We start from the raw sequence: 10,587 nt of genomic DNA, 5'->3' as shown, positions 1-10,587 counted from the left end.
GCCTTGAACTCACAGTGATCTGCCTGGCTCTGCCTCCCTAGTGCTGGAATTAAAGGCTTGTGCTACCACCGCCCGGCTCTTTTTATTTTTTTAGTTTTATTTTATGTGCCTTGGTATTTTGCCATGGGTGTCCAGCCCCCTGGAACTGGAGTTACAGATAGTTGTGAGCCCCCATGTGGGTGCTGGGAATTGAACCCAGGTCCTCTGGAAGAGCAGTCAGTGCTCTTAACTCTGAGCCATCTTTCCAGCCCCTGCTACATTTCTTGAAAGATTTGTCTACACTTGTCTTTGTATGCTTATCTTCTACTTACTTTTAGCTCACTGCATTCTCATGTCTACCTACCTGTACCATTCTACTCAACTACTCTTGCCACTCTAAATAGATAACTTCATTATCCTCAAATCCAATGGAAGCTTAACTTCTGTAGACCAGGCTGGCCTTGAACTCACAGAGATCTGCCTGCCTCTGCCTCCCAAGTGCTAAGATTAAAGGCTTGTGCTGCCACCACCACCACCCTGCTGTGCTGGCTAGTTTTATGTCAACTTGCCACAAGTTAGAGTTATCTGAGATGAGGAAGCATCTATTGAGAAAATGTCTCTGAGCTGTAGGCATTACAAGCCTGTAGGGCATTTTCTTAATGAGTGACTAAGAGGCAAGTGGCCAGCCCATTGTAGGTGCTGCTATTGCTGGGCTGGTGGTCCTGGGTTCCATGATAAAGCAGGCAGGCAGAGCAAGCCAGTAAGCAGCACTGAAGGAGACGCCTGTATAGTGGGGCTCCCTCCCAGGCCCCAGATCAGCGTAAACCACACCCAAACACCAGTTTTCACAGAGAGATCCTTTATTAAGTGGGGAAGAAAAGTTCAAGTGGATGCTTTCCGATTCAGTCAGAAAAAAACAGCAGCACATGACCTTGCACATTGTCCATAGTGAGGGTTTCTATTGCTTTGAAGAGACACCATGACCATGGCAATTCTTTTTTTAAATTATTTTTTATTATTATTTTATGTGCATTGGTGTTTTGCCTGTAGGTATATCCTTGTGAGGGAGCCAGATCCCCTACAACTGGGGTTACAGACATTTGTGAGCTGCCATGTGGGTGCTGGGAATTGAACCCAGGTCCTCTGGAAGAGTAGCTAGTGCTCTTAACCTCTAAGACATCTCTCCAGCCCCAACCAGGGCAACTCTTACAAAAGAAAAACATTTAATTGGGGTAGTGTGGTAGTGTGAATGTAATTGGCCCCTATAATCTCATAGGGAGTGGCACTATTAGGAGGCACAGCTTTGTTGGCGTGGGTTTGCCCTTGTTGGTGGAAGTGTGTCACTGTGGGGGCGGGCTTTGAGGTTTCCTGTGCTCAGGATACCACCCAGTGTCTTAGTTGACTTCCTGTTGCCTACAAGATGTAGGACTCTCAGCTACTGTCTGCCTGCATGCCACCATGCTCCTGTCATGATGTTAATGGACTGAACCTCTGAAAATCCCAATTAAATGTTTTTCCTTTGTAAGAGTTGCTGTGGTCATGGTGAGATGAAGAGATTCACAGCAATAAAAACCCTAACTAACACAGGTGGTGTACAGTTCAGAGATTTATTCCATTATTACCATGGCAGGACATGGCCACATGCAGGCAGACTTAGTACTGAAGGAGCTGAGAATCCTACATCTTGATCTGCAGGCAATAGAAAGTGAACTTAACTAGGCATAGCTTGAGCATTGGAGACCTCAAAGCCCACCCCTACAGTAACACACTTTCTTCAACAAGGCCACACCTATTTCAACAAGGCCACATCTCCTAATAATGCCACTCCCTATGAGCTTGTGAGGCCAATTATATTCAAACCACCACACGGGTGTAATTCCTCCCCCCTTCCATCCCCATCCCCCCCCAGACAGGGTTTCTGTGTGTAGTTTTGGTGCCTGTCCTGGATCTCACTCTGTAGACCAGACTGGCCTTGAACTCACAGAGATCTGCCTGGCTCTGCCTCCCGAGCGCTAGAACTAAAGGTGTACGCCACCACTGCCTGGTAGGTGTAATTTTTAAGAAGAGAAAAAGGGGCCGGGCACTGGTGGCGCACGCCTTTAATCCCAGCACTCGGGAGGCAGAGCCAGGCGGATCTCTGTGAGTTCGAGTCCAGCCTGGACTACCAAGTGAGTTCCAGGAAAGGCGCAAAGCTACACAGAAAAACCTTGTCTCGAAAAACCAAAAAAAAAAAAAAAAAAAAAAAAAGAGAAAAAGGGAAAGTCTGTGGTAGAATGGGCTAGGATATGGTGATATATTTTGATTGGGCATGTTAATTAGGTGAACCAAAGGGGAGTTTTGATTGCTGGACTTTGGTATTAATCCTCCGGAATCAGTCAGGCATAGAAAATGTCCAAAGCATAAAAAATGCTGAAGGACCATTGAACTTGATGTTGTATTTACTATCTACATCTGTATAAAATAATGATTATAAATGTTTGTTTAAAAAGGAGAAGTGCAAATGTGAATTTACCAAGAAGTTATAGATTTTCTTTTCTTTTCTTTTTTTTTTTTTTTTTTTTTTTTTTGGTTTTTCACAACAGAGTTTCTCCGTGTAGTTTTGGTGCCTGTCCTGAATCTCACTCTGTAGACCAGGCTGGCCTCAAACTCTGCCTAGTTCTGCCTCCCGAGTGCTGGAATTAAAGGCGTGCTCCACCACCACCTGGCTGAAGTTGTAGACTTTCAACACTGTACACAAACTCCTTTGTTACAAATAAATATTTATGCTTCTAAAAAGAAAATAAAGAAAAAGAAAATGTCTAAATAAGAGAATAGACCTTGATAGCTAGCTTTATGGATATAATCTAAAGGTTTTGAGCAAGGCAGAGGGAAGGGGAAGGGCAAGGCCTGTCAGAGCCACATGCTTGCATGGGTCAGCATCCCTTCAAACACTTCTTCATGGCCTCTGCGTCAGCTCCTGCCTCCAGGTTCCTACCCGGTTTGAGTTCCTGCTTTGGTTTTCCTCAATGGACTAGACTATTACTCAGGATATGTAGGCGAAATAATCCTTTTCCTCCTGGAGTTGCTTTTAGATGTGGTGTTTCATCACAGCAATAGGAACCCTAAATAAGCCTACCATGTTGACCACTTCTTCCTTCTTGAATGGTCTTTCCTTCAATGTCTCTAACATCATCTTCTCCATCATCTTTCTTTTCTTTTGGATTTTTGAGACAGGGTTTCTTTGTGCAACAGCCCTGGCTGTCCTGGATCTCACTCTGTAGACCAGGCTAGTCTCGGAACTCACAGAGATCCACCTGCCTCTGCCTCCAGAGTGCTGGGATTAAAGGTGTGCGCCACCACCGGCCGGCTCCTCATATTCTATATCTTTTCAATATCCATCTTCTATAGCACTGTTGATGCTACTTAATGTTCTGTACCAGGTTTTTTCTGTGCTTAATTAATCTAGTATTCCTAGGCAGTTTCTTTCTTTTCAAGACAACGTTTCTATTTAGTTCAGACTTGTCTTGAACTCCTCATACAATAAAGGAGGGCCATCAACTTTGAAACTTTCTTAGCCTCTTGAGTGTTGAAATTATGGGCATGCATTATTTTAATCACTATAATTGTATCTTAAACTTGTACTTTGAGCCCAGTGTAGCGGTGTATACCTATAATTGCTGTACTTGAGCAGGAGGAGGCAGGGAGATGATTATCCTCAGCTACAGAGTAAGTTCAAAACCAGCCAGGGCTTTCTGAAACCAGGTCTCTAATACACAAACAACAAAGAAACTCTGCTTCTGTAATAGGATATGTTTGTGAGCAGGGGAGATATAAACAATATGTGTGCCTGTCATTTCATCCCACTCCATTTCATTAAAGTGGCCATGGCACCTCCCCTAAGCACAGGATTCCAGTGGACTTACCACATATCAGAGTGCGGTGAAGCTTAAAATGAGTACAAGGTAATCTAAAGTAACACAAAAAATGTCTGGCTTTCCACTGAGGGCCCAGAACTTGCTTTGAAGACAGAAAAAAAAGAGCAATGGCATTTTAAGAAATATTTGTGACTACAGACCTTAATGGCCTGTCATTATACTGGAAATAATGACACAGAAAGAAAGAGAAAGATAAAGCAACCCATAATTTGTGTTCGGTCATTCCTTATTTGTAATTAGGCAAGACATGGAGTATGTGTCCTAGGCTAAGTGTGCTATAATAACAATGAGACAGCCATTGTGGCTTCCTTAGCAGGTATGTGTGTGTTTAGGGGTAGTGTTTGAATAAAGTCACCTTTGAGAAGAGCTTCGAGATATCCTGCCATGGGCATGCTCTGTGAAAGAAGTATTGCTATGCTTTCTTTTTTTTTGTAATAAATCATCTTGAAAGTCACAACAACCGAAGGTTGCTCATATACTGAACTCTAGTCAGCGAGTTGGGAAGGCATTTATAAACCAATTTTGAGAAGTTATGTTTGCATAACCCTGTTCTTTGTGTAGTTATTTCTTCTACAAACTCCCTTTTTCCTTTTTTTTTTCTTTTTTCTGTTTTTTTATTTGTTTGTTTTCAAAACAGGGTTTCTTTGTATTACAGCTCTGGCTGTCCTGGATCTCACTCTGTAGACACTCAGGCTGGCTTCGAACTCACAGAGATCTGCCTGCCTCTGCCTCTCCAGGGCTGAGATCAATGGTGTGTACCACCACACCCAGTGCATGGCTTCTTATAATTAAAATCTACCTTTCCACTACCAACGTTAGAACCAAGGAACTAAAATGAGACTGAGCTATGAATCTTGCATATCGAGATAAAAAGCTATAATCATGACAGCTGGTCAGATGGCTCAGTGGGTAAAGGAACTGGCCACCAAACTTGATGATCTCAGTTATATCTCCAGGATCCTCTCAATGGAAGGAAGAACAGACTCCCCCCCAATGTCTTCTATCCACATGTGCCCAGTGGCATGTATGTACATGTACACAAACATGTGCCCCTATCCACATACAAATAAATGTAATTTAGATTTTTTTTTTAAAAAAGGCTATTATAGCTGGGTGGCAGTGGCTCATTCCTTTAATCCCAGTGCTTGGGAGGCAGAGGCAGGCTGATCTCTGTGAGTTCAAGGCCAGCCTGGTCTACAGAGCGAGATCCAGAATAGGTACCAAAACTACACAGAAAAACCCTGTCTCGAAAAACAAAACAAAACAAAAAGGCTATAATCAAAATATAGTTCTAGTTTTTTTCATGTTGAAGATGTCGAGTTTAAAATTTTAATAAACTTCATTTTTAGAGCTGTGCTGGTTAGTTTTTGTCAATGTGAACCAAACGAGAGTCACTTGGGAAGAAGTGACAGTCAGTTAAGGAATTACCTCCATCAGAGTGGCCTGTAAGCACGTCTGTGGGACATTTTCTTGATTAGTGATTGATGTGGGAGGGCCCAGACTACTATAGGTGGTTCCATCCCCGGGTAGGAGGGCCTGGATTGTAAAAGAAAGCAAGCCATGGGAAGCAAGTCAGCCAGCAGCATTCCTCATGTTTTCTGCTTCACTTCCTGCCCTGAGTTCTTAGTGATGGACTCTTACTTGTAAGCCAAATAAACCATTTCCTCCCCTAAGTTGTTTTTGGTCATGGTGTTTTATCACAGCAACAGAGAAACAAACTACAACAAGAGGACTTTTAGCTCCACAGAAAACAGCAGTGTGTGGTTTCCACATACTGCCTCTCCAAACCTTTCTCCTAGTATTAGCATAGTACATTAGTTGACACTTTTGTTACAATTGGCAAACCAATATTGATACATTTTATTAAAGTCTATAGTTCACATTAGAGCTCACTCTGGCTGTATTACACCCTATATGTTTAGGTAAAATATATAGTGACATCTATCTGTACAGTACAATTTTACCACTTGTTTTATTTAGGGTTACGATTGCTGTAATGAGACACCATGACCTAAGACAACTCCGGGAGGAATGGGTTTTATTTCATCATCAAAAGCAGTCAGGGCAGGAACTCTTAACATTGCTGGAACATAGAGGCAGGAGCTGATGTAGAGGCCACTGTAGCTAGAGTTTTCCTGCCTGGCCCACAGTCAGGGCAAATCTCTTTCACCTGCCAGTCCCACAGCCTCTCAGACCCGACCAAGTAAACATAGAAACTTATGTTGCTTTCAAACTGTATGGCCATGGCAGGCTTCTTGCTAACTGTTCTTATAGCTTAAATTAATCCATTTCCTTTAATCTATACCTTGCCACATGGCTCGTGGCTTACCGGCATCTTCACAAGCTGTTTCTCATCGTGGCGGCTGGCAGTGTCTCTCTGACTCAGCCTTCCACTTCCCAGCTTTATTCTCCTCCTTGCCCCGCCTATACTTCCTGCCTAGCCAACGGCCAATCAGTGTTTTATTGATTAATTAGCAACACATTTGCCATACATCCCACAGCAGGCCACAGAGGAGTGCTGCCTATTGACTTGCTCTTCATGGTTTGCCCAGTGCTCAGGACCACCAGCCTAGGGGTGACACCACCCACAATGGGATGGCCCCTTGCCCATCAAATCACTAATTAAGAAAATGCCCCCCAGGCTTGCCTACAGCCAGATCATTTGGAAGGAATTTCTTTGAGGCTCCCTCTTCTGAGATGACTTTAGCTTGTGGCAAGTTGACTTAAAACCAGTCATCACAGAACCTTAAAAATCCTGGTGTATCCCATTTAGATCTTGTTTCTCCTTCCTTCTCCCATGTTGAGCTTCCAGTCATTTTTTTGAATTAAAAAAAATATATAACTATATATATAATTTTATGTGCGTGAGTATTTTGCCTGGATGAACATATGAGCACCATGTATGTGACTGGTGCCCACAGAGGCCAGAAGTGGGCGTTGGATACCCTGGAACTGGAGTTACAGATTGTCATGAGCCACCAAGTGGGTGCTAGAAATAGAGCTTGAGACCTCTGTAAGAGCAACTAGTGAGTGCTGAACTGTCTCTCCAGCCTGTCTCTAGTTCCAGAACATCACATAGGTGGAAGCACACAGTAGACAGCCTTTTCAGATTAGCTCTTTTCATTGAGTAACACACACTCGGCATTTCTCTATGTCTACTTATTGCTTTATAGAATTTGGTTCATTTGTTTGTTTGTTTGAGACAGGCTCTCACATTGTGGCCTAGGCTGGAAGGGAACTCACTATGAAACTCAGGCTGGCCCCAGCCTTCCCAGTGCCTCTAAACTATCCATTTCACAGCTTGTTTATTTGTTCATCTATGGAAGGTCATCACATAGGATGCTTCTAGTTTATTCTAGTTTGGGGCAACTGTAGAAAGGCTACCATAAAGATCCATGAGCAGGTTTTTTTTTGGTAGACAAATATTTCAAAATCCTTTGAGTATAAATACCAAAGAGTGCAACTCATGGGTTGAATGATAAGATTCTGTTTAACTGCAATAAGCTGCCCAAACCATCATATAAAGGGTCTGTACCATTTTGCATCACCAACAGCAATGGCAGGTCCTGGTTTTCACATCCTTCCCGACACCTAGTGATGTTAGTGTTCTGGACTTGGGCCATCCTAATATAAATGATAGCATCTTGCTATGATTTGACTTTGTTATCCCTTAGTTTCTGTATTAGTTATTTTTCTATTGTGCTAAAACACCATGACTAAGGCAATTTATAGAAGGAAGAGTTTGTTTGGGCTTATGGTTCCTAGGGGATACGAGTCCATTACGGAAGAAATCATGGCAGCCAGCAGCATGTATGGTGGCAGGAACAACTGGGAACTCACTTTCAACTGCAAGCATGAAGCAGAGGATGCAAACTCAACAATGCTTGAATTTTTAAACTCTCAGAGCCTGTCTTCAGGGACATACTTAAGAGGACCACACCTCTTAAGTCTCCCTTAGCCACACCATAAACAGGTGTTCAAATGCTTGAGACCATAGGGTGCATTTCTCCTTCAAACCAAACTGTTTCATATGCTTGTTTTCTGCCTGTGTTTCTTCATTAGATATCTCTTCAGATAGTTCACTTTTTGTTGTTGTTGTTGTTGTTGTTGTTGTTGTTTGAGACAGGGTTTATCTGTGTAGCTTTGGAGCCTGTCTTGGAACTTGCTCTGTAGACCAAAGCTGGCCTGGAACTCAGAGATCCGCCTGCCTCTCTGCCTCTGCTGGGATTAAAGGCATGCACCTTTAATAGAAGGGTTTGCCTATTTTCAAATTGGATTCTTTCTTTATTTTCTTCCAAGGTAGATTCTTATAGTTCTGTCTAAAGAAGGATGTTGTATTATGGATTCTCCCCCTCCCTCATATAAATTGGAGAATTCCGATGGTCAGTGGTGGGGAACGCCTTTACTCCCAGCACTTGAGAGGTAGAGGTAGATGGGTATCTGTGTCAAGGCCAGCTTAGTATACAGAGCTAAATCCAGGACAGCCAAGGCTATACAAAGAAACCCTGTCTTGAACCCCTCCCCTCCCCCAAAAGAGATATTGTCAATATTTGGTATAATAAAATTGGTTGTTTGTGGTGATATTGTGTCTCCCAGTATATTGTGCACCTTAACAAACTTATCTGGGGTCAGAGAACAGAACAGCTGCTAGATAGACATAGAGGCCAGAAAATGGTGGCACACACACCTTTAATCCTAGCATTCTGGAGGCAGAGATCCATCCGGATCTCTGTGAATTCGAAGCCACACTGGAAACAGCCAGGCATGGTGACACGCGCCTTTAATCCCAGGAAGTGATGGCAGGAAGCAGAAAGGTATATAAGGTGTGAGACCAGGAACTAGAGTCTGTTAAGCTTTTAGGCTTTTGAGCAGCAGTTCAGCTGAGATCCATTTGGATGAGGACACAGAGGTTTCCAGTTTGAGGAAATGAGATCAGCTGACGAATTGGCAAGGTGAGGTTGGCTATGGCTGGTTCTGTCTCTATGATCTTTCAGAATTTACCCCAAAACCTGGCTCCTGGTTTTATTTTTATTAATAAGACCTTTTTAGATTCATGCTATAGTTGTTGCTAAAATATATAGCTTAGTAGTATGGTTTATTTCCCTATAGTTAATTATTTTTCTTTAAAATTTTCTTGTGCAGGTTCTTGAATTAGTGTTGGAAAACTTTATCCTTGGTACAGGTATGTCTTTTTTTTTTTTCCCATAAGAGTTCCACCCTTCTTACTCCCCTCCCAATATGGTCAATAGCATTAAATTAAGCATGTTAATGATGTATTTTCTGTGTAAGCCAAGATATGTCAGTAACAGTTAAGGCCAAATCTTATGTGTGTTGTTGGATATTTAGCTGTGTCTCTATCTATTCCTGACCTATTTCCCATTAAATGCTGGTAGTACACTCTCTTTCAATCTGACTACCATAAAGACCCTCAGAAATGACCCAGTAATACCTGGAAGATTTAATTGGCTCCAATTAAGAATCATTGATGAACGGGCATAGTGAAGCAAGCCTTTAATCATAGAATTTGGGAGGCAGGAGAATTACAAGTTTGAGGCCCACTTGGCCTATATAAGGAAATCTTCTCTGCAACAAACAACAACAAAATTTTCTTATACAATATTTACAGGGGCTGGGGAGATAACTTAGTTGGTAAAGTACTTGCCATGTAAGTATGGGACCCTGAGTTTTATCCCCAGTACACAGGTAAAAAGCTGGGTGTGGTTCATGAATGCTTGTAATTCCAGTGCTGAGCAGGCAGAGACCAGAGGATCACTGGGGATCATGGGGACTTGGTTGTCAGACAGCCTAGCTTAGGCTTGGTGAGTACGAGGTCCTAGTAAGGTGGATGATGCCTGAGGAACGGCCAGGGTTGACCTCTGGTCTCTGTGTACATGTGTGCACACATGCATGCACAAACAGTTGCATACATAAACAGACAAGTTTATACCTGTCTGTTTATATATGTAATTTATATATTGCATATATATATGATATATATAAATTGAAAGATCATTTCAATAGATTCTCTGAAAAAAATAATGTGTTTTTTTTTTCCCCTCCAAGAAACTTTGTTTTAGGTTGGGCGGCAGTGGAGCACACCTTTAATCCCAGCACTTGGGAAGCAGAGGCAGGCAGATCTCTGTGAGTTAGAGGCCAACCCAGACAACTAGGACTGTTACACAGAGAAACCCCGTCTCGGAGGAGGGGGTGGGGGAGGGGTGAGGGGGTGGATTGGAGGATCCCCTCCTCGCCTGAAAAATCTAATATACAATCATTGCAGAAAATTTAGAAATGCAGAGAATAATTTTTTTTTGTTGTTGTTGTGTGTTTTTGTTTGTTTGAGACAGGGTTTCTCTCCTGAGTTCTGGGATTAAAGGCGTGCACCACCACCGCCCGGCACAGGTATTGTTTATATTTCATATATATGTATCTGTAAACATTAAAATCAAATTATCAGCTAGGCATGGTAGAGCATGCCTTTAACTGCAGCACTTGGGAGGCAGTGACAGACAGAGCTCTGTGAATTCAAGGCCAGCCTGATCTAACTAGTGAGTTCCAGGCCAGCTAGGGCTACATAGAGAGACCTTGTCTGGGCAAAAAACAAAAATGTGAGTCATGCACAGTGAATGTGAGTGTTGATTTCACCACATACAAGCTGGGAATGATCTCTAAAATTCCAAAACCAAAGATTATC

The sequence above is a fragment of the Peromyscus eremicus genome, chromosome 7, assembly GCF_949786415.1.
Source record: "Peromyscus eremicus chromosome 7, PerEre_H2_v1, whole genome shotgun sequence".
NCBI classification, from domain to species: Eukaryota; Metazoa; Chordata; class Mammalia; order Rodentia; family Cricetidae; genus Peromyscus; species Peromyscus eremicus.
The sequence above is the reverse complement of the archived record's forward strand: the minus strand, read 5'-3'. Positions refer to the sequence as shown.